General features: G+C 50.4%; 1 protein-coding gene across 5 annotated transcripts in view; it reads right to left on the reverse strand.

The window, feature by feature from the left end:
• LOC105186384 (serine/threonine-protein phosphatase 4 regulatory subunit 1) overlaps window positions 1-24,933 on the reverse strand; it is a 137,595-nt gene that overhangs the window by 81,729 nt on the left and 30,933 nt on the right. Inside the window, exon 1 of one of the 5 annotated variants that reach the window (XM_011146537.3) lies at window positions 64-846. The exons of the other annotated variants lie outside the window; for them this stretch is intronic. The gene's annotated coding sequence lies outside the window, so the exon portion shown is untranslated. Of the gene's footprint in view, window positions 1-63; window positions 847-24,933 lie in introns of those variants that run through there. 5 annotated transcript variants of the gene reach the window in all.

Consider the following 24,933-nt stretch of genomic DNA (forward strand, 5'->3'; position numbering starts at 1 on the left):
GCCCATCTCTCTCTCTCTCTCTCTCTCTCTCTTTGTCTCGCTCGCTCTTTCTCTCTGCCTTACCTTCAGCTGACGTTCTCATGTGGTCACGACTCGGCGTCCGGTCGTCTCTTTCTCTTCTCCTCTCGCTGCGAATCGCGCCCGTCATCACTCCCGGCTACTTTTTCAGTCACTCGGCGCGTTCTCGCGATCGACCATCGTCACACGCGCGCGCGCGCGCGGCGTGCGTTACATTCCTCGCACTATCACATCGCGCGAAATTGCGAAAGCGACGACCGCGGGACTCGGGAGCGAGACCTCGTTGTACGACGACGCGGATCTCCTCCTCCGGCGAGCCGCCGGCAAGCCAGTGCGCGCTCCGGTCGATCCATGTCGCGTGACACTCGATTTTACACACGTTCGCGCGCGCGATCGTGCCTTCTTGCCTCGGCGATTTTCAGCGGTGGCGGCGGTGGCGGCGGTGGCGGTGGCGGCGGCGACGACGGCGACGACAGCACGCGCGCGCGATCGGCGAAAAGACGCAAAACCGCGTACACGAGCGATGCGCGATACGACTGACTCGCGTGCGCAGAAGCGAGGAGCGCAACCGACAGACGTAGTTCGCGAGTCGACTAGAGAGAGAGAGAGAGCAGCGGCGGTGGTGGCGGTGGCGGCAGTGGCGGTAGCGATGACGACGATGACGACGGACGGCAGGGACGTTAGTACACGCAATGTCGCAGCCTCTCTCGTATTACACATTGGGTGGCCCGGTTTAGCGAGCAAAGTGCGATTAAAATGGCCGCGAATGAGTATCTCTCTCGTTTCCCCCTGTCCCCGTGTCGTCTATCTGTCTTCCTCTCTCTCTCTCTCTCTGTCTCTCTCTCTCTCTCTCTCTCTCTGTCTCTCTCTCTCTCTCTCTCTCTCTTCTCGCCACGCGTCATTTATCTTCGCGCTGGTGCAACGACTCGGTATCGTCGCATCATCGTTTACGTTAACAGCACGCGCAGTCGCTCGCGTTCGCGGAACTACGTCGTGAAGCGGCCGCACGTAGGCGAGTATGCGCGGAGAAGTAAGACAAGATGAGATGGTGTGTGTGTGTGTGTGTGTGAGAGAGAGAGAGAGAGAGAGAGAGAGAAAAAGGGATAACGATACATACATAACACGCGGTAAATAACAGTAGACACGCGCGAGAAGCCGCGTGCAACTGCTACATGAGAGCGAGCGAGCGAGCGAGCATCGTGCCGCGCCGCGCCGCGCGTCGACGGAACGCTCGTCGAGGATGCGACGCGCGAGTGCGGCCAACGCCGCGGTCGGCCAGCGCCGAAACTAAGAGAGTAAATAGCGGGTCGACGACGGTGAACCGTGTATGCGAGACGGCCGCGCGCGGCGGCGGCGGGAAGAAAGGGAGGTAACGTTCTCGAGCGCGTCGCGTCGCGTCGCATCGCGTCGCGTCGCGTCGCGTCGCACCGCTTCGGCCGAGCGAGAAGCGAGAGGAGGGACGGAGAAGGGTAGGGCAGACATCTCGAGAGTGCGTCGGGCCAAGTGCGCGAGTGTCGTCACATCCGGTATTCGGGGTGGCGCTGTACCGGCCCGATGCGAGACGTGTGTGTGTGTACGTGCGTGTGTGTGTGTATGTGTGCGTGCCTCGTGCGTGCGTGCGTGCCGCGATAAAAGCGGCCGTGGTGCACACGTAACCGACGCTCGTGTGTGCTCCACGACGACGGCGGCGGGTAGGGCGAAGAGCGAGCGAGCGCGGCGTAATACGGCGACAACGCGACGACGAAGACGATGACAACGATCGTCCCCGGCGTCGTCGTGCAAACGGGGGAATTATGTTTCGCGGATCGCGGCGAAATCCTTGCGTATCGAAGGAAGCGCGTGCCTCTCCTCCTCTTGGTCTCCTCCTCCTCCTCCTCCTCCTTCTCCTCTTCTCTTTACGCTTTTATTCGCCATGTTACATCGATAGACGCTACGTGATGCGTAAAGGACGTGATATTTATGATCGATGGTTATAAACTGCATTGATGCATTGATCCCAAAAGGTCAAGAAACGCCGCGAGTACCACTTACGCGCGCGCGCGCGCGCGCGTGAACGTGCAATCGCCTATTCAAAGAGCTCTGCATGGCTAAAAGGGACGCGCATCCGTTCTCTTTGGAACCTCTGCTATCGCAGAAGTTCTCATTTACTTATCGCTCCGAGGCGCAAAGTCTTAAATACGGGAAAATATATATTCGTCCTCTTTCTAATACTACAACACGTGGTGAAAATCGTCGATGACCGGCTCTAACATATAATTACTTTGATTTAATCTGCATAGCAATTAGCAATTAGCAACTGAGAGAGCGCGTCGCGCTCTTTTCTATCTAGGAAAAGCTTCAACCTGCTACTTGGAAACTTATTGATGCAAACAACTGGTGTATATATATATATATATATATATATTTCTTTACGCGAGCCCAATTATAGGTTCACGCGCAACAATCGCGAAGCGATATACTCGGGATTCGGAATGAAAATAGCTGTGGCCACATCTGGCGAAAGTAACCTAGCAAAGGTGTGACGAAGTGCGCGAGCGTTTTAGAATCATCCCCGCGTACACGATACCTCACGTCGCCGGTGTTCGATGACGTGCGTCGCGCGCGGCACGCCTGGTCGTTTGACGTTCGGGCGACCGCGCAGAAATTCATTTCCTCGTGGACGCCGCTAGTTATTATTGTTCTTGATAAACGACCTCGGCTGCGTTCGCAACTTCTACGTAGATAGGTAACGTGACGCGTGACGTAGACGTTGCGGGTCGCGCGCGTCGACAGACGTCACGCGTCCTCGCGGCGCGACTAGAGCGAGTGCGATTCACGATAATTTAACTTTCTCGTCGGAACTGTTTCGACGTGCCGAGAGAGAGAGAGAGAGAAAGAGAGAGAGACGTCCCGAGCGTTTTGTCACGATCGCCACGCCAGGAGTCACCAACGTCGAGCATACACTCGCGCGAGCGTATCGACAAAATAATTCTACTATAATTGCGGGTCTTCGAACGAAACATCACGCTTCAAGGATGAGAAATTGATCAACAGAAATATCGTCGCGACTACATAACTAGGTTATAAAAATCGCATCAAGGTAAGCTCCGCCTCCAGCGAGAATTTTGGACTCGAGACTCTTGTGCCAAAATCGAGCGAATTCCAGACAGTTTGTCCTGGTAAAATTTTATATCAGGACCTGCTGATAGCGCGAGGTTACGTAGTTGGAAATTTGAAAATTGCGCGGAACAATCACGTGCCTCGGGACATTCTCGCCGAAAGGCAGAATTGTTTCCAAATTATCCAAGGAATTTGTCACTGCAAAATAACACGACAGAAGTGGGACAACACGCACTTTCTGCGCGCACACGCGCACGTGTTTACTTGCTTTTTCGTCCCGAGCTGTCACGCGCTCGACATGAGGTTTTTCCCGCGACGATACGCGTGCGCGGTGTCCGCTGTTCGGTGCGTTCTGCGACTGCGATATGTCTACGCCGACTTAGACGGAAAGTTTTCTCTACGCGGTGTACTCCCGATAGCGGACAATTTTCCACTTTCACGCTCGCGTCCGAAGCGTTCGTTTTTGCCGCGGTTTCGTGCAAGTCCGACTCGCGCGAACCTGTCGGGGAGGAAAGGAAGTCGAGGAAATTTGCCAAGTCTCATTGATTCGTGACCAAGATGACCAAGTCGATTATTTCATCACTCGGTGAAGCATCTTGGACTCTCCGAAAAAAAAAAAAACACTCGTGAATCGAACGTGAGAAATTCGCGTAAAAAAGCCCTCTTTCGGTCGCATCATCGTGAATGAAGATGACTGTTTTTTTTTTTTTTTTTACGATACACATATGAAAGGGAGAAAAAGAGAACCGGTTTTATCGTTACTCACACACCGCACGCGCGCGCGAGTGATTCACAAATTTCCTGAAAACTCTGCTCGAGTGACTCGTAATCCCGATTCCAGCGAACTTGAAAATCTAGCGAATCTATAGTGAAACGATATTATCGCGGAAGCATGACTCGACCCGCGCGTGTCGCGAGATTGCGTTCAGCGAGCGCGACAGATGAGAAAGGAATGTTTCCGGGTATTTGAGGATGATTCAAGAAACCCCGAGGAGCTTCTTACGGGTACTAAAAATCGAAGTCGCTATATCGGACGATGAAAGAACGCTCAGCCTGCAAATCGCACGCACCTTAGCACCTTTGCCTCGAACCGTTCGAAGAGATCGAAGAAGCCATCGAGAGCAATTTTCGTTCGCCCGAGTCGGACTTGAAAAAGAAATATTATTTCCACTCGTGTTACTCCGCGACACAGTCAAGACACTCGAGGAGTATCGGAGCCAGAGCGCATTATCGTGGTCCACGCGTGCCGCTAATAATTCCCCTTATCTGCGGTGTACATATACTCTCGTCGTGACGTGAATGAATCGCGCGATAACGTCACACCTACGTTAAAGATTCCACGTATATTTGACGACAGCGCCATTGTAGGTGACATTCACCGCGCGACGATTGTCGTTTACATGTAATACATTCGACGACGTGGTCGTCAGACAGAGAAAAAGAAACTCGTATTTAGCTCGACAGCTATATTTATCGCGAATAACGGATCGCACGTTATATCAAGCGGAAAAGCCGAAAATATTCACTCGACATGGAAACTGGAAATAAATAACGCGCGCGATTGTAAAAAGTCCTCCATTTTTCAGTTTTCTTTTTCCTCCACTCCCCTCCCCTCCCCGCCTCCACTCTCTTCTTTGTCTTCTAGTTTCTCGTCTAGTTGACAATTTATTTCTCTCCCGTCTGCGATGGTAGTCCCCGAGAGATTTAATCGCGCGCGACCGAGACTCGCCCGGCCGCGATATTCTCGAGGAATGAAGTGGACGCGGCCGAATCGGGAGGAAATTTCGCATGAAACGTTTTCGTAAAACTTGGCGGCTTTTCGAACGCGCGTGATTCGCGTGTTGGATCGGCTCTTATAATTATCGGCTGCACAGAATCAGGAGCCTAGAATCACTTTTCGGTGGCGCGAAAGCGGGGAGGGGGAGCCGCGAGAACGCGGACGAAAAGTCATGAACGGGCCCGCATGGAGGAGGACGACGACGACGACGACGACCGAAACTGCGGAAAGGAAACGAGTATTTTTAGCGGTTACACATTGTTGTTGACCGCTTCTGGCGACATTGAATCGCGCTCTCGCTAGGGAGCGCGTACGGTTTAAGCGCGCGGCGATTTCGCGAGTAATCTCTCGCGACAGACTCCGATATAGTCTCGCAGACAAGAATGAAAAAGTGCCTTTTTTGAGAGAAGTGAATAAACGGAAGCCGAGAATTCGTGCGGAATAAATCTGCAGCCGTGTATCGTTTTGCAGCGAAAGGCAGTTCCCGTTGCATAAGCGAGTCGAATCGAGACGAGAAGTCAATCGCGAGGTGAAATCAACCGTATGAACAGTTAATTCCATTTAAATTACGATAATTTACATTTTCTCAACACCAACCCCGTATTTTTTGTTCCTCATAATAAAAAAGTGATAGAGTCACACTAGAGAAAATTTACTTGGGCAACTAATTTTTAAAATAGCACTCGTAAACATCCCGTACATTCTTTTAACCCTTTAACGCCCGACTTTTCTATAAGTGTTTCAAGAATAAAATTTGAGTTTTTTTTTTTTTAACTGAGACTATAAGTAGTGATAACCAAAAGAAAAATATCAGAATTTTGTATCGGTTTTTTTATCGTTCGTTTTTTGTTTATTGCTAAATATGACTTGGATCCTGAAAGCATACACGAAATGAGCAACCTATACAGAGAAAAATGAAGGGTTAATCTATACGACATAACTCTGAGACATAAGTCAACTTGACATTTTTCAGCTGAAACTTTACTACACTTGTGAGTGAAGTTTATCATTCCAGAGCGTCAAGCTTACTATTTCAGAAGAATATCTTATAGATATTCCAGCACCATTTAGACAGTCAATCGTCCCTTCATTTTTCGCCGCATAAAAAGCTGTAGTTTCGTGTCCAGCATATTGGATTCGCCCCATTTTGAATTTCTGTATTCTTTTAATTTCACATGTTGCATCTGAGAAAGCTTCCAAATGTATAAAATTATAACAGATACCAATCTATTATAGTCCATAGATACCAATCATTTATAGTGCACTTCTAGATGTCAGTAACAATGCTAAAACTATGCCTACTTGGCATTTGACAAAACGTGTTATCACTAAAACTGACCTAAAAACAGACTAAACCGGAATCTACATGCAATATATATATATAGCATTTCTTTAGAAGAACAATTCACCTTTACAGTGGTACGAAGACAAAACGAAAAGATCTCCTTTCTTAAATGCGTTTCTGATAACTATACCAGTTACCAGTAGGCGTTAAAGGGTTAACACGATACAAAGCTACATTATAGAGAAGTATACTTTCCTCTCCTATCTTAAGTGAGATATAAGCTTTGTGACAACAGGTACGTACGAGACTTCCAGCTGATATATTGAATATACACGCGCTACGCGCGCAATGCATCGGTGGAGCATGAGCAAACGCTAGCTTCTCCATTGCGTTTTGTGCCTCGTGACACGGCTGACCTCAGCGTACAATGCGGTTCATAGCACCGCGAGGCGGGTCGCGACCGTTTTCTCAGATAACGAATTCATTCACAAGGCGCGCGCGCGCGCATGCGCGCGACGACGATTCAAGCCCGAGCGCGAGAGATCGGCACGCGCGCGGCGACCTTACGCCGCACGAATAAATAAAGTCCGAGAATATCGCCACCGATATCCGACGGTGGAAAATATCGACATTCGCGGCCCGACATCGGCGGCGGTATTACAAATGGATATAGAGATATCGATGTCGAAAGTGAGTATCGATAAACGATACACGCTGATAACTATAAGGCATATCCGGTCGGTCGGTCTCTCTCTCTCTCTCTCTCTCTCTCGTCTCTTCTGTGTGTCTTCTGAGAGTCGTTCGCAAACGACTGCAAACGGCTCATTTCTGTAATTGTGATTTTCTCATTATTCGCGGACGGATCTTTGCAAGGAATCGCTACGGAGTTTCGTTAATTCGTGCAAAAAGTCACAGCTGGCGTTGGTAGGATCGTGTTGTATCCGTGAATGAGTTCGGAAGTAATAATCATTAACTGTTACACAAGTGTTTGTTAAAAAATAACCGATCACTTAAAACGTTAATTAATATTTCGACAACTAAATAACAGCTAAATACTGACATCTAGCTTATACTTCGTGATACACTTCAGATGCGAATAATTGTGTGTAATAGTGCTTTGCATGTGTGGATTTGTAATGTTTCGCACAAAGTGGTAGACTTATCCAATGTAGGACGAAAAATTGGAGCGTTATGTTCTCACTTTGCGTCGGGATTTTTGCTAATTTTTACAAATACCATCTTGCTAACTCGAATATCTCGTTAAAGGGGCATACCTAAAGAAGGGGTTCGCGTCCCGTCTTTCCCCCCTAATTTATTGTGTACCAGTATCAAGTAACAGAGTTGCGTTTGAAAACACGAACGGTCGGTTTTAGCAGCAATTTTTGCCCGAAAAAGCAACACAGTCGCGAACAGGAGCTTTTCTCTGCGTCATTTTCTTCAAACACGATATTTCGAAAAACAGTTGTAGACAATATAATGTTGATGTAATCTGTGTGTACAGCTCCGTGTTTTGAAACTTATCATGCCAGGCGAAGCTTGAAAACTTTACCTTAAAATTTAATCAATTTTACTTGTACTTGAGCACACAGCCGAGTAAGGACTTGATTTACAAACTAACTTAACTTAACACACTCATACCTTTCATGTTTATGCACATATTTATCCTAATTATCGAGAATATAATTTGTAATTTTTTTAATTGAGCACGTAATGCACGTAAAGAAATAGCGAATGAAAAAAAAAAGAAAAGAAAAGAGAAAAGGAGAAAAAAAAGAAAAAAGAAAAGAAAGAAAAGCGAACAATAGAGCAGCAGAGAAGTGCGTCGTGTGTCTGCACGACGTGGTGAGAGAGAACGGTCGATGTGACCCAAATAACGCCAACTCCCACGTATACAACGCGAGCAATGCACTCGCTTTCAACGTCAGCGAATAACCGCGTCGAGATTACCGTCCACGAGTTACTAAATAGGTGAAAGTTCACGGCAACCGAAAAATGTAATAAAAACAAGTATGCAACAAAGAAGAAAAACGCAAAAATTACAACGTATAACGCAAGCCCAAGAATCAAATAGAAAGTCAGAGAGTCGAGGGAGCCCGAAAGGAAGTTAGCTCGACTCTGACGACACGACACACACACTCCGGTGCAAAAAGACTCGACTTTTCAGACGTACAATTCGCTGAAAAAATCCTCTCGAGGATTGCGAATACCACGCTAAAGAATCGATTGAATCCACGTTGATGAGCAAACAAAAAAATTTTCTATTCAACGTATGCGTTATGGGGATCGTTACTCACATTTTCCGCGATGAATTCGACGATCCAACAAATGTTTCTACTTCGAAGGAAGACTTACCTGCAACAAAAAACAAAAGAATGTCGCTTCAGTGGTTCTATGAAGATAAGACAATAATAATGAAGATAAAGATAATAATGAAGATAAATAAATGTCGTTACAATTATGACATTTCCCTCCTTTATCGTGCAGAACATAAAAAAAAAAGATAAAAGCTTTTAAATAAAAAAGAAAAAGTGTTGATTCAGCAGAAGACGTTTCTGGCGATCGACATCGTAGTGACACCGACGTGCCAGCTTGCCGTGAGCAAAACAATGATCTCGTACGTCGTTTGTTCGATAGCCCAAACGCCTTCCAATTTTTTCCCCGGTAATCCCGCCATCTTGGATCGCCACGATATCACGCGATCAAAAAGTGTGCCCCATGCGTCATACTAATTTTTCGGCTGTCTCTTGATTATCACGAAAGGAAAATTCTCAAACTTTTCTACAAATCCGCTCAGTCGACTTGCGAGCGCCATTTTTACTTGGAGAATCCCTCGACATCGATGTATTATCTCGCAGAGATTTTCAACGCGTCCTCTCGCTTCTGACGTCACAAACTCAAATGATCGCAGCGAGAAAACAGGAGCCCTAACGCGACAGCGCGAGCGGGAAAATCCGGCAGCAGGATCCGGCGCTTTCGCACGTGAAAAATGACTAACGAGCAATTCTTTCCGCACGAGAGCGCAAGCGCTGCAATAATAAATCGCACTGCCGTCTCGTCGCTGCCGCAATAATAATCCGAAGGGTGCGGGGGGGGGGGGGTGAGTATATCGGGAACTTTCGATCGCTAATAGCAGGCAGCTCGAGATTCAGCAACGACCGAGAATACATTTCTTCTCGCGAGCGCGTCCCGAACTGTGTGCGGCGCGCCGCGGATGAATTCGCTCATTAAGGACACCCTGTAAGTATACGCAGAAAAGCATCCTAAGGCACACACATACACGCATCTGTCACCTGGCGCTACTCCTGACTCACTCGATAATCCACACGACGCTCGCCGTCATCCTCATTATGAGTCATCGTCTTGCGAGGAGCTTGATCATCCTCGCGGCATTGTCAGTCAATTATGCGTAAAGTAAGAAAAATCCCTACCCGGTCACGACTAATTTAAAACTCCATGCGTTGTTCCTGCCGAGATCAGACCGACGAAGTGACGCTCGAGGAAATTTGTCTCTTTGCTTCGACGAATCCAAAAAAGAAAAATAAATATATATATATATATAGAGAGAGAGAGAGAGAGAGAGAGAGAGTCATACAGGTAAAATGAAAATGACGTGACTAAATCAGGCAGATGTAAAATTATACGTCACGTTATCTTTACAACCATTTACCGACTATTAACACAAGAGGAACATTTTCCGCTCGATCGCGATCACGATATCGCGGTATTCCCAGAAACATTTCTTTATTTCGACAAACCCTGCGGAAATCTCGAGTACGCATTTCTCCGTTTCCGACACCAAGATGGCCGCAAGATGAGGAGACAGAAGCGGGCTTCCTGACGAGTCGGACCTTCGTCTAAAACATTATTCATCGAGGCAGCTGGCAGAATATTCGAGTCGACTCTTGGATCGAGAGTCGCCTCGTTCTCCTGAGAAGTCTCTGAGTATAGCATTCGCGACACACGATGATCATTTCGGCAGGACTCAGTGCATCGCACTGACGCTTCGGCTTCATTATATCGTTTGCTCGCAATCCACGGGGGAGAAGGAGTCGAATAGTTCGCGAGGAAAGTTTAACGCGCCGAAGGGTTGAGCGGAGTCGTCGAGTCGAAGGCGACAGAGTGAGAGAGGCCGGAGAAAACGAGAGTAGCAGACGCGCGCGATACGCGCGGAGTAGGAGTAGGAGAACCGAGAAGAAGAAGATGGAGACAGGGAGGCTTAAGCAGGGGGCAGCAGGTGATGCGCCAGGTGGAGAACGACGGCGCGTGCGCCGTTTTGCCCCCCGCCTTCCGGTCACGTGCCCGGACTCCAACCCTCGTCTCATCTCTCTCTCTCTCTCTCTCTCTCTCTCTCTCTCTCTCTCTCTCTCTCTCTCTCTCTCTCTCTCTCTCTCTCTCTCTCTCTCTCGTCGCGGTACTCTTTTTCCTTCGGTTTCTTCCTTCTCTTCCTTTCTTCTCCCCAGAGCCGCCGCCGTCGCCGCCGCCGCCGACCATAAGATACTTTGGCACTTTGGTTCAGCGTGCGGCATAATAAGTGACAGTACGTGAAAGATGTGAATACGCCACGTAACGAACAGGCACGCGACACCCTTAACGATCGCGGCCAACTTGGCGGTGAACCGAATCTCTCGTCTCTTCTCGGCTTCTCCGTCTTCTCCCGGCGACGACGTCAGTGTTACAAACGGTTAAAACGTACGACACGCGTCGAAGGAGGAGAAATGAACACTCTGCCTTGAGGGAAGGAATAATAAGGAAAGGAAAAAATGAATTTTCGCAGGGAGAATGAGAATTCAGTCGATTCGCCGCGACGCGACGCATCGAAATAAATAAACGCGCGCGCGCACCGAACGCGGTACGGCGAGAAACGTGGGGTTTCCTTGTTTTCCTGTCGCGCCGCGCGCTTTTTCGCGCGGCAATATGCGCGTTTCTCGGCGCATAAGTCGGAGACTTAGCAGAACCGACAGATGCCAGTCGGACGGAAAAAGTAAAAAAGAGCAATGCGGAGGGATGAGCCTCCGCTTGCACGACTGTCTGCGCGATGTCGATTTTACCTTTTGTATTTATTTGGCCGAGCTTTTATTACTTTTACTCGTCCGTCTCCTCCTTCTCCTCCACCTCCTCCTCCTCCTCCTCCTCCTCCTCCTCCTCCTCTATCTCGCTCTCTTTCGTTCGACCGCACCAAGGCACGTAGGGCGTACAAACAGACAGGAAGTCAGATAACCATCGACCCTTACGCCTTGCGCGTCTTCGAGAAGCAAGCCCTCCGTCCGAGAGATTCCTTCTCGCGCTCTCAAACTCGTGGCATTCTCGCATAAACTCGCGTGCTCGCGGCATCGCGAAAATATTCCTCGGACATGCGTCCGCTCTTCACAGAGCAACGATCCCGCCCAAGCTCGCGTTCGGATTTCAGCGTTCGCGCGATCGATCGATCGATTCGAGTTTTCGGGAGAAATTTCACAATGATTCCCCCTACTTACTATGTCCTTCTCCCCCGTCTCTCTAAAGCGCGATACTGTTGAAAAAGGGACAAACAGTTGCCGGGAGCAAGAGCGAGGAAATTCTGCAGGATGATGAAACGTCGTCGTTTCCCGAACGACCATTAATCTTCATTTCATCGTACGCCTTTACCGCGAAATATTTACAGCATCTCTGATTGAACGTGAATAATTAAGGATACACCGCGGACAATTGCACAAGTTTCCTCTTTCCGACGAGAAGAAAATGTCGAGTCGCGAATCGGGGGATTTCCCTCGATCAACCTTCTCTGCAGCACGAGGACGACGACTCGTAGTAGACCGTCCGACCGAGGAAGAGCCGCTGCGAGAGAGACAGGACACCCTGTATACACAAGCACCGCGCACGGTGTGTGCCTGCTGGATGACCACGTGGCGCGTGCGTGTCAGCTGCGATACGACGGTAACCCGGGTTCCTGTCAATGCACGCGTAAAGGAAGCTGTTCGGGCGGCTGCTCCTCCGTCAATTTCGCCGGGAAAGAGAGGAAAGGAGGAGGAAGGTGTGTAGTGAAAAAACGACGACGACGAAGAGCGCGGCGCGCACGTCATAGAAGGTGGAGAGCGCGGCCACGAGAATCGAGCGATGGAACAAAAAGAGAGGGAAAAAGAGAGAGAGAGAGAGAGAGAGAAGGGGGAGGAAGAAGGGGCAGGAAAGTATGTAGTGGCGCACATACAACCTGGCCTGCTACCTGCGCCTAATCTAAATTTCTCGGTTCCACCCATAAGGCCCAGCCGCCGCCAGCACCCCGGAGCGATGCACGCGTGGCCACGAGGAAACGCGAGAGAGGGAGAGAGCGGGAGGGGCAGGGCAAGATAGGGAAAAGGTGTACGGCACTAAGAAATCACTTCATCGAAGACTGCAGCAGATGCTACCGCGAGAAGCGTTGGGAGAACGCTCGACGGGGAACGGAAGGGGAAAGGTACGTCGGCCCGAATCTGTTTTTTCTCTCTCTCTCTCTCTCTCTCCCCCTCTCGTCTTTTTTTTCCTCTCCGTCACACGTTGCGCGAGACGCTTGAAGTCGTCGGTCGGTCGGGAAAAAAGTGCATTAATTTTCCTGCGTCCGCGAGAGCCACGCCAGATGTCCGCGAGGAGCAAGGTACGAAGGACGAAGGACTTTTCATCGCGCACCCCATCTATTAGAGTTGAAACAGAAAGGGTGTCCTGAACGGGACGGCACATTTCGGCGCAGTATGCGAAAGCACGCGCTCAATGCCCACTGAAATTGTCGAGTATCTCGGCGTCGAACAGTTCGTTCGAATCGCAATATTCGTGAAAAATGTCCGGTTCTTGTCTCTTTCTTCTTCTTCAGATTTATTTTCTCTTCAAAATCCCGCGCTACGCGCGAAAACCAACCACCAGGGATTAATCCTGTCTTCTCGGTTACTTCAGATACACTTCGGGTATATCTAGGGTTGCCAACTGCCCGGTTTGGACCCGGACTGTCAGGTTTTCAGAAGTCTTCTCCAGTGTCCGGTTAACAAGTCAAACCGACGGACGTCATATGTCCGGTTTTCAAGTTATATCCAATCAATGGAGAGTTCAGATTTTAGCAACGTTTCTCCGTTTCAAGCGCCTACAAACGATCGAGCGATCCACGAAAAGTCATCTAGTAGACGATCCGCCGATCCATCGTTCCATATATATTAAGAAAAGTAATAGTTTGTTATTTTATTCAATCAAATCTTGCTTATAAGATTGTTTGGAAATTAATATTGTAAATAAATTCTCGTCATATTTTGCATTTAATGTAACGTTATGATTATTATTTCTGTCCGGTTTAGACCGCTTTGGGTTTCTTACCAAGGAAGAAATGTCCGGTAATTTTAACTTTTGGATTTGGCAAGCCTAAGGTATATCTCTGATGTTCTCAGGATGTGTCTCGGAGAGAAACTTTGCTCGAAAAGCAGGAGAACGCAAGCTGCAGGACTCGAGTGAGCGCAGTGAGCGAGAGAGCGTCCAGGACATTTCAACACGATAATCAACGTCCTCACGATTCACGAATGTGTGATCGGATCGGGGCTACTTCGCTCGTGTTCGCCTGCACTTTTCTATGCGTCGTCCGCCGGAAAGATTCTCAACACCGGTGTGTCGCGGACGTCTACTAGCGGGTTGGTGGTGGGTGGCTGGTCGAGAGTGGTCGATGGATCGATTCGATATCGGTTGCGACGCTCGTCGGCTCGAGCTTGGCAACGGTGCGCTACGCACGGAAAGCCCACGTTGATGCGCGTACGTACCCTCATCGTTATCAATACGGGATCGTCGGCTACGCACGAAGGTGGTCGCGTGCTCGACGCCAGTAACCGCGCCAGTAAGGCGTACAAGGTGTTTTCGAGAAGGCTACGAAAGAGAAAGGGAGAGAGACAGCGAGCGAGCGGGTACATTGTCGTCCACCGGTCTGACTATTCTTGAAAGTATCATTAAAGCAATACCCTGTCCCGGGTGTACACGGGGGAGAATGAGCGAGCGCTATTTGGTAATTACTGTATTTAACAACTGTGCTAGTAGTAATGAAATGTAACGCGCGCGCTCGCGCGACCGTCGATGTCCTATGCGGATAGTATCCTGTTAATCGAATAACCAGCAAAGTATCCGCGGGAAGGATGCGTGTCGCTGCGATATAATCGACGCGATAAAGCCGAGAGCGAGCCGTCGGATTCCACAGACTCTGTGATTTCCACGACGAAGACGTTTCGCGAGCGGCCAATCGTCGGCAAAAGAGTTGCCTCTCATCGAAACACATAGTTGCGTCTTTGTACGAATTGCTACGAGAGGCGCGTGCCTCCTGAAAAACTCCAGCGAAAGGGCAAAATTTCACTCCACCTCGTTCATCTGTTCCGAAATTACCCCGCGCGCGCGCTTCGGTGACGCTCGTGACCACGACGACGTGGGCTCTTCGAGGACGGAAGGGAGAAGAAGGGCGAAAATGGAGGAGCGAGAGAAAAACGGAGGAGAAGAGAGCAAGAGAGACGGAAGGAGCCAAGAAGACGGATGCACGGAGAAACGTGGGAGGGGATAGCGAAATAGAAGAGGGAAGGGAGGGGGGAAGGAAACACATGCCGTAGGTAGACGTGGCTCGTGCCACGACGATCTAAGCCGTATCTCGCGAGCGGTTGCAGCTGCCTCTTCGCGCGACGGCCAAACCGCCCTTCCGAGAGTCCCCCCCCCGCCACCGCTGCCGTCTCGGCGCGGCACGTCGCGCCGCGACCTACGGGGCACGAGGTGGGCACCATCGTCCGGAGGGGCCCACAGCGTCCTTATTAAAACGAGCCGTCCACGGACACCTTTCTTCGCCGCCGCCGAGAGCTCCTCGAGGTTTCTTTCTCTCTCTCTCTCTCTCCCTCCCTCCTCCCCCTCGAAAGCCCGCTACTGCGCCGCGCCGCGCCACGCCGCACGAGGTGCGAGTCGAAACGTGGCGCAGAGGTTTCGAGGGGGAGAGAGGATGGGACGTACTTCGCACCTGGACTTCTTCGTGGCGCGTGCGGAAACGCGAGTGTGAACGTGCACCACAACGGCGGCAGCGGCGGGGGCGGCGGCGGCGACCGGCTTCTCCGAAGCCGGCGGGGCGACGGGCGATATGGCAAACGTAGGTCAACGTCGGCCCAGCAGGGTTGGCCACACCGAGGAAAAAGTGTACTCGGTATTTGTGAGCTGGGGTGAGATCCATTGGACACTTCGAAGCGGCACTCTAGCTGCGTAATGACGGCATTAATCTTGCATATAAAAAGATGCTACACGCGGCCTATAAAGCGTCCAGCACCGGTGGATTACGCCCTATAATCGCGCGATGAAATAATTATAGCCGGCAAATTTATCGCGGCCGCGAAAGCTGCTATATTGTTGTCGGCAATGAGCCAAATTGCTGATATTAACTTTTTATTAAAACAGCTAAAACGTACGGTGTTGATGGTGAAAATTACTAATTTACGACGAGCACAGCCAGCCGTGTTTTGTCCCAACGTACGAATAATAATGTTGGATTGGAACGAAAATTCGTCACAAAGAGGAAGACAACAATTATAAGAGCCCCGTGCGCGCACACACACGATACGACTGATGGTTGCGATTTGGCCAACGTTTGGCATACACGTGCCACCAAGTCGTGTGGAGCCGACTTAACTCTATAGCCCCGCGCCGTGCAAACAGTAATTACGAACACGCCGCGCGATCGTCTTCCCTTGGCCCCGCGGCAGGCTGACTCGTACCACTTGGACGCGGTACACCCTTTGGTGTGATCTTTTGCCGCGCAAACGGATGATGGATCAACGTCATTGCTTTCTTCGTTACTGCAAGTCGCGAGGACGTAAACTACAAAGCTTTCACTTTTGTCGGCAAAGAACCGTATAATGCGTAATTTATATTTTACATTTCACATATTTTTTCCGACAGATACACGAGAGAACATGGCTGTGCTTAGAGGATCATCAAATTCTTCTTAGAGATTACAATCTAAAAGAAACGCAACGAGTGCTTTATTTTTTAAAGTTACTTTTTATACGTTTACAGTAATTGGCTCGAGAGAGACGCGGATGGATACGATCGGGTTGAGAACCCGTTCCCGCCGATATATTTTGGCAGCGGAGCGGCGAAGCGAGAGTGTGGAAGAGAAAGAGGGAAGGGTGGAAGGGAGAGGGAAGGAAGGAGAGATAGAGATAGAGATAGAGAAAGAGAGAGAGAGAGAGAGAGAGCACCAGGAGCGGTACGCCTGGCTGGACAAATTCGATCGTTGTCGGGCGTTTGACGGCTATTGGGCAGAGAGATATATTCAGTTACCGGGTTTAACGCGGGCCTGGTGTCGTAACACGATAACCAATCGCCTCGCCTCTGTTCTTCCCCGAAGAATCCGCCGTGACGTTGAACCTCATCTCGCCTAATGGATCATCGAATCGGCTCACAGTATTCCGGAACTCTCTCTTTCGGCCGGGCGTCTCGTGAAAAGCGCCGAGCAAACTCGAGCGAGTTCGGTTCGCGTTGCTTCGAGGTCGCGCCACGAGCCGCAAGAGGAGAAATTGACGCGCACGATCCGAGTATTAACCACCAATTGACCCTTTACGCCCCATAGATTCTTGCGCAACGTTGACAGTTTACTCGCAAATACAGCCGAACCAACGAGGAACATCCGCAAAGGGTCCGTCTTTGAATTTGGATTTGGACAATTTGGCGCAATCGTGGCGTAATCAGAAAAAAAAAAAAAGAAAAGAAAAAGAATAAAACATAAAAGAAAAGAAGAAAAGAAATTAAGAGCGTAAAGAAGAAAGGAAAAGAAAGAACAGGGAAAAAATCGAAATTTTTCCACCATATTAGAATCGCACCCTCGATTTCCGAATTCTCCATCGGACGGCCTCGATCTCGAGCGCGTGTAAAGCGTCAAACACGGCTGAAGGATTCCGCGTGATTAGTCGCGAAATGTATCAACAACGGATGATGACCCCGTGCGAAACTGCTTTCCCTCGCTTTTCCACGGTCGCGGCCGTGACCTGAGCTGAGAACAGGCTTGATGGAAAATCGGCAACATCGTCGCGAGGCCCCCGAAACGTGCCCTTCGCGGGGATCGTTATTGGAGGTCACGTAAATTACTTCGGGGGCGGGCGTCATTTCCGCGTGGGCGGGCGGACGCGCGTGCTGCAGAGGGAGTGGTGTTACAGGGGAAACGAAAAAGACGACGAAGGGGAGCGCGATTATCTCCTGGATGCTCTAGGATTAGTCTCGTCGATCGCCAGACGCGACAGCTGGAGCGGATTTTTGAAATTCCAGGTGGTACCTATTTCCTAGGCCGCCGGTAGAATTACGCCACCGGAACCGTGTTCTCCTCGCTGTCGCTGTCGCTGTCGCGGGCCCTCATCATCATCGAGCGCACGCCCAATATGTTGTATTCTGGTAAAAATTTCCGATTTCATACTACAATAAAGTATATCCTTCGCGCGTTAACTAAACGGTATGATCGTTCCTAAAGTTCGTTTTTATTTTTTTTTTTAGCTGGAATGAATCAACAAATTGTTATTTTTTTATTTTTCAGATATTTTTCTCTCGGCACACGCGTCTCGGCGTCCGCAAACGTTCGGACTCATCCAGAGACTTCCCTCACGAACGAAGCCGAAAAATTAGACATTACGATCTAAAAACAGAGGGTAAACAAGAACGCGACGCGCGCGAGAGAGAGGGCATCGTTCGCGTGTAAATCCGCGCATCTCCGATGTGTTCCGAAAAGCGCTGCTCGTCGATCGCTGCAACTTTCTTTCCTCTCTCTTTCTCTCCCCTCCCCCGTCTCTCTCTCTCTCTCTCTCTCTCTCTGCCCTCTCCTTCCTTCCTCCCTACTCGCTCGTTTTACCTGCACAGTCGCGTCGGCCGAAGGGCGTCCCAGAAGCGAGACCCAGAGGGTGCATCGGAATCGTAGAGGTCCGAGGGTAACAAACGCGAGTAAAATGGATAAAGGCTACACCTGGCCTCCGGATGGTCGACGGCGGCACGCGCTACTCCCCCTTTCCCCCTCAGTCTTTCTCTTTCTCTCTCTCTCTCTCTCTCTCTCTCTCTCTTTGCCGCGCTCTGCTCTGCTCTACTCTGCTCTCCCCACGGATAAGTCTCGTTTCTACCCGAGTGTACACACCTGCCCCTCACCGACACGCATGCACGTTGTTACGGCCGTACGCAGCGAGGGTCGTAAATGCACACGGATTACTCCCGGCGATGCCGGTGGTGCGGAGGATGTAGAGAGAGAGAGAGAGAGAGAGAAAGGCGGCGCGCACTGCCGTAACCAGAGTGTCGAGCGCCTCGAGCTTGTCGTCTCGGCGACGGGGATGATAGATATATACCGATGACACATTCCCCGAGTAACGGTGATGATATTTTCCGTTTCTGTTCCGTAAGCTACGCGATAATTTCACGATTCGATAATAATTCTTCATCATCGTCTCGCCAAGATCAAAATTGCGAAAGTCTCTGGTGGCGAAGATCGCGCGGTGCGATACGCAATATAAACTCATCGTATGGTACAAAAATAGTAGAAGAAAAAAAAGAACTAAAATTGTCCACAAGCCAAAGCGCCTAAATATGAAAGTTTGTTCCGTCAGACTCGAAGGAAACGGCTTCACCGTGGGTCAAGATCGAGCACCGGCATCAGTCGTGCGCGCGATCCTCGAGCTACTCGCTATCCGCTATTTGAAAGTCAGGACGCGTCTGTCGATGCGTTCGAGGGACAGGGTAACGCGCGACGAAGCGGGAAATTTCGTTCGTTCCAATCGCGCCCAGGGTCGACAACACATTCGCGTCCCGATAAATAAGTTCATCCCGAGAGCGGCGCGAGGTCGATAGCACCGACGCGGAGGATTTCCTCGTGGGGTTGTGCGAGGTCTTCTCCCCGAAGTCTGTGCTCTAAACGACATTTGGGAAAACACTCGGCCCGCTGCTCGCTCTCGTCTCGGCGCGAGACGAAACGGACGAAGCGGGCACAAAGCGAGAAGTCGTGCGCGCGCGCGCGAGAGAGAGAGAGAGAGAGCAAAGACCGCTAAAAGTCGGCTGCTGAAGTCGCTGCTGCCGTTGCCGACGACGCGACTGTTTTCGTAGCTGTTTCCGTTGGCGTTACCCTTCTCGTCGCAGCTTCGTCTCCTCGTTAGCTCGGCCGATCCGCCGATCTCATTTGCTCCCTTTTCGAAACTCGCTTCCTCTTACTCGCCGTATCATTGTGTCAGGAGGACAGGCAAAAGTACCTTCTCCGCCAAGGACTTTACGAGACAAACGCCCCCCGCTACCTCTCTTTCGTTCGAAACAATGGAAAGATACGCTCTGACCGCCGGAAACAACCATGGCTGCGCGCCCGGAGAACAAACACAACGCTCGGTGAAGATTATCCACGGTGCAGATCATCTACTCCCTCCCGGATCTACCAACGACATTTTCCGAAAGCCGATCGCCCGATGACCCGATTATGTTTCCTGGACGCGATTTGTCATTCGCCGGGAGATCGAACAATTTTCGCTCGGCGCGCACAACGCGTGTGAGCGAGGCCGCGTTGCGTATTTGTGCGTGAGCGAGCAAACGCGCGACGCGGAATTTCCACGGAAGGACGCGCGCGAGTCGGACACACAATAGAGGGCCGAGCAATAATCGGGGACGGGGACGAGAGCGTTATTAAAAGTTCAGCAGCTTGCGTTCTCCGCGCGTTATCGCGACGCCGCTAATGAGGCGAGGGGGCCCTTAATGATCATTTTCCGTGGCAGATGTAAGGATAATATCGTGTGACGTCGATTAAACGACGCCGCGCGTCTCTCGCGACGGGCTTTGAGATGTTATTAACACGCGCGAGCGTCGCCTATGAAACGGTGGCAGAGAGACGGGGGGGGGGAAGAAGAAAAAAGGGAGAGGGGAGAAGGTAAGACGAAACGACGACAGAAAGGAAGAACCCGAGACCGGCAGATGATCGCAGGGCCGAAGGGCGCGAAAAACGTGTTCCGGTCGGCCTCGCGATTTTCTCCGAGGCCATTTCGACGAGAAATCACAAAGATGTGCTTGTAGAGTACAGGATTATAACGCTTTATTTCACATCCTAGTGCGTTTACTCGCGAGTAAACATAACGCATAACGTAAACGCATCGCAACACACACAGCGATCAATAAATGATGGAAGAAACGATGACCGTCCGAGACGTTTATCATTCGTCGGTACGCACGATGGATAGAGACAGAGAGAGAGAGAGAGAGAGAGAGAGAGAGAGAGAGAGAGAGGGAGTAACGGGCGGGGGTGAGGGGGGACAGCTTGCTAGTAATATATATATTTGTATTTTCCAACTAAGAGAAAAAGTGAACTGCGAGAACCTGTCGGAAATCTCACTCGAGCTTCAGCGAGTCGATTTAACATTTGCAGATGGCACGATTTCTCAACGAAGAGTTTCAAAAATTATGTAAATAACGAACACCAAAAATTCTGCCTAATGATTCATTGTGAAAATAAGTTTTTTACAACCTTCTGTCGTTCGCACGACACGAAATAAATTTGTGTTTCGCACGTTTAGCAGCGATTTTATACAAATCAATTATTTACAGTCGCCGCGACACTTCTCACTGTGCGACCGCGACATGCGTTATTCACGAGCCGCCATTTTTCACGCATGATGATTCCCGGTAAATACGTCTTATTTGCGCACGCGATAATATCGACATAGTACGCGTTATTACGTTGCCGGTGCTGGAAAATTCGCGTCGTAACTACGCGTTCCATTTCGCGACATGCATCGCGGCGCAACATCGTGCAATCCTAGTTCTGTTAAAGCCGATATCACTGTATCATATTTTGTTTATATGTCTGACTTTAAGTTTTGAACTGCAGTCGGAAAAAACGGCGGCTAGAAATTCGGTGATAAAGTATCAATCCGTTACACTGACTTAACAATTGTGGTGGGAATTCTATTCGATAAAAGTGAGTAGAGATCATAAGTGGCCGTTTTAATCGCGTTCAAATGTCGACGCCGTGGATTACATGATAAAATGCGTACAAATTTTACGTATCTTGAAGATTAATAAAAAAAAAAATTGTGCTCCCCCTCAGAATTGTAAATGATACTCCCCTCCTCCCTCGCATCTCTGTTTATTTCCACATTTCGATTTTCGTCTCTTTGACGAAGAACCGTTATTTTTATAATGAATCGATACACAATTGCGCAGTGGAACCGGCGTGAACCTTTCGACATAAAGGAATTAGTATAAACAAATGAACAGCGTTGCTCGTGTGACGAATAACTTTCAATTATTCGCCGAGTAACGACATTGCGAATGAAAAGCAGACGCGAGAGCAGGCAGCGAGCGAAGAAAAAGCGGGGTGACGATCGGGAAATCGTGCCATCTGGCCGAAAGCTGTGTTCACACCGAACAATGTCCGTATTATCTATTCTCCGCGGTGGTAGCAGAGAGAGAGAGAGAGAGAGACAGAGAGAGAGAGAGAGAGAGAGAGAGAGATACACAGCAAATATTCGACGACTACGCGATCGACCAGTCATCATCGAGCCAAATTTCGTCGTTTCTAGTCCGCACATCAGTACGTGTAGCAGTGCGAATCCGATTCGTAGCGGGCGCGTAGAGGATTACGATCTCTCTCTCTCTCTCTCTCTCTCTCTCTCTCTCTCTCTCTCTCTCTCTCTCTCTCTCTCTCTCTCTCTCTCTCTCTCTCTCTCTCTCTCTGTATTCACGCACATTTATGCTGTGTCAATGACCGCGCAAAACGCTGACTCATAATTTCAGAATTCACAACGGCAAAACGGAGGAATAAATTTCTGCCCGACATTTCTTCATGCGATAATGCGCGAATGAACATGTCACATGTGGCAATAGGAGGCGCGATATCAGGCAATTCCGCCAACTCGTTAAAGCTACGCATTTTTCCGACCAAGAGGGGAACAACTCCCGTGAAATAATAACCAGCCGATCGGCCAGACAAGCGACGACGATCTGGACGTTTGGAAGAGAGCGGCGCGGCACGTTGTAACAAATATAGCGGAAGAGAAGGAGACGAGACGAGACGACGGCACACGGGCGGCGGGCGAGAGGACGACGGGGCGCGGAGCGCGGGGCGCAGCAGGAAGTCGGAAATGTGTTGAAATACCAGAACTCGTTAAAGTATCGCGCGCCCACACGCTTCGGTCGGTCCACTTTCGGCGATTCGCGTCTTCGTCATCGTCGTCGTGTCGTCGTATCGCCGTCGCCGTCGTCGTCGTCGTCGTCGTCAACGTCGTCTGTCGTCTAGACTCCTTGCAGACGTGACCCAAGGCTCAGATTAATTTTAGCGGTATTTTGTTTCGTCTGCCGGTCGTGTGTGTCGTATCTCTACCTACCTACCTACCTACCTACCATCCGGACGAATCCGTCGGCCCGCCCCTAACCCGTTCGGCATCCCGAGAAGATATTTCCCATGCGCATGACGCGCGTACGTTTCACGGAACTGCGTCTCGCGACGTCCTGAGAGAGAGAGAGAGAGAGAGAGAGAGAGAGAATGTCGGGCCTTAGCGCGCGCCTAGAACCCGCTCTCGCTCCGCCGATCATTCTATTCGCCCGGCCGTCAATTCTACTCGCCGCGCTCTCTTCTCGGAACCGGACCGTCAGGTCGTCCCGGCGACATCGGAGATCGCTCGTTCGCTCGTTCGTTCGTTCGGTCGGTCGGTCGGTCGGTCGAACGAATGGCAGGCAGCGCGCGCGCGCGCGCGCGCGCGTTAATGGCGTACAAGAACAAAGAGTCGCCCTCGCGCGCATTTAGCGGTAAATTTAGTCGCGCGTGCGCGCGCGTCTCCGAAAGCGCTTTATTCGTATCATCACGAGTGCGCATCGGGGAGGTAAACACGGGATTAATGTCAAGCGGCCGCGCGCGCGCGCGTGCTTAACGTTAAATGCGGCCTAAGATCAAAGCGTATCGACTGAATATGTATCCGCGCTGAGAAACGTTCACCCGGGGGCCGAGGAGCCGCCACCGCCGCTGCCACCGCCGCCGCGGCCTCCTCGTGCGGGGCTTCTTCTTATCGTATCGGTTTTTAGCGTCGGTTTTGCCTCCTCGTAAGGAAAAAGACGGACGAGGCTCGCGGCGTTGATGTTACGTACGACGCAACGAAACGGAGCGCTCTCGTTCCTCGCGTTCGACATGTTCTCTCCGTTCGTCGAGAGAGGATCCTTCATCGCGTTTCGATCCCCGATTTCGTTCGTTCGCGACAGACCATTATGCCATTATGGGAACGGAAACCTGCGAACGGCGCACCATTCGCTCGCTCGCGCGCGCGTTCTTCTTAATCGGAGTGAGTAATCGGAAACCGCCCAAAAGCGGTTACGAAACGCTCCTTTAATTACGCGCGGATGCGAAATATCGGCGCGACGACGCGGCGGCGACTTGCGAACACGATCCGCGCGTGTCTTTTTTCCGCCGAGCTGTGGATAAATGCGGCCGATTTTCGATACATTTTTTATCGTCGAGGAAATATTCACGAGTCTGTGAGCGGAGAGGAAAAATTGTCCGAACTAATGTGACAGACCGGAGTGAGCAAACCGGAGCAGTTTTGCTCGAAAGAAACGGAACGTTTGCTACCGTCGCATTTGCTTCGTAACGACCAGAAATTCTGTCTCTCCTTCAACGAAAGTGCGTTTGGTTCGTTGACACGTACTGTAATCGAGATATTTCGTTGAAAATTGGAAGAGAAGAAAAAAGAAAAAGTTAAGGACCGTTTTATCGCCAATTGCGGACACGCTCCTTTCATTTTCTGCCCGGAAGAAATTTTCTATTTAACTGCGAGGAGAATCTAAAAGTTTCTACCGAGGCACAGAAAAATTCACGCTTCTCGTATAGCCAGCGCGTAACAATTCTTGGAATGTTCGGCAAGAATTTCGAAACTTCGTTTCCCTTCTTCTTTCCCTCTTTGTTTCAGACAAAAATCTCTAGACTTTTATCGCGATTACCCAAAGGAAGCGAGCAACGATTCGAGATGAGACTCGTCAGGGGGAAGTGATTCGCCCGAAAAATTATTTATACGCGCGATGTCCACGTTTGAGTCTCGCGGGGATGAAGTCGGTGACAATCTCGCGTTTGCGAATTTCGGACTCGCCTCGGCCGTTCGCTCGTCCGAGAGCGGCGTATGAGCGGCCCGAACGAGAGAATCAAGACAAATGAAGAGAACGAGGGAAAAAGAAAAAGAGCGACAGAGAGCAGGACGACGAACAGGGGAACACAGCGGGAGGGGTAAAGAGGGGGAGAGAAATAGATAGGGGAAGGGACGGTAAAGGATACCGCGAAGAAAAGGAAGGGAGCAGGGGCCCCCCAGTCACACGCGCGAGAAAGAGAGCGAAAGAGGCGGATGACGTTGACCTCAAACGAGGCGCCCGGTCGGCAGTTGAAACGGCCGGCAGGAAGGGAGGACGCGACGCCGCGCGCCGCGACGCTGACGCACCGTGTATATTTGGCTAAGCCCCGGTTCGCGATGTCCGAGGAGAATCGCACCGGCGCGGCTTCTTCTCGTAGTTGGTAATACGGGCGATATGAGCCGTGCGCGCGCAAAGCCGAGAGAGAGAGAGAGAGAGAGAGAGAGAGAGAGAGAGAGAGAGAGAGAGAAAGCACGGAAGAAGTATGGATGAACGAATAAACCGAACTAAAAATAAATACATTTCGGGAATTCGTGGGACAAATACAAATGCGGCTTCCGAGTCGCACGCGCGACCGCGAGAGTTCGATAAACTCGTTTCGGTATCTCGAAAGTGATTTTTCGCGGGCAGTGAGCTCTTCGACGAT

The sequence above is a fragment of the Harpegnathos saltator genome, unplaced genomic scaffold, assembly GCF_003227715.2.
Source record: "Harpegnathos saltator strain DR-91 unplaced genomic scaffold, Hsal_v8.6 scaffold515, whole genome shotgun sequence".
Classification (NCBI taxonomy): Eukaryota; Metazoa; Arthropoda; class Insecta; order Hymenoptera; family Formicidae; genus Harpegnathos; species Harpegnathos saltator.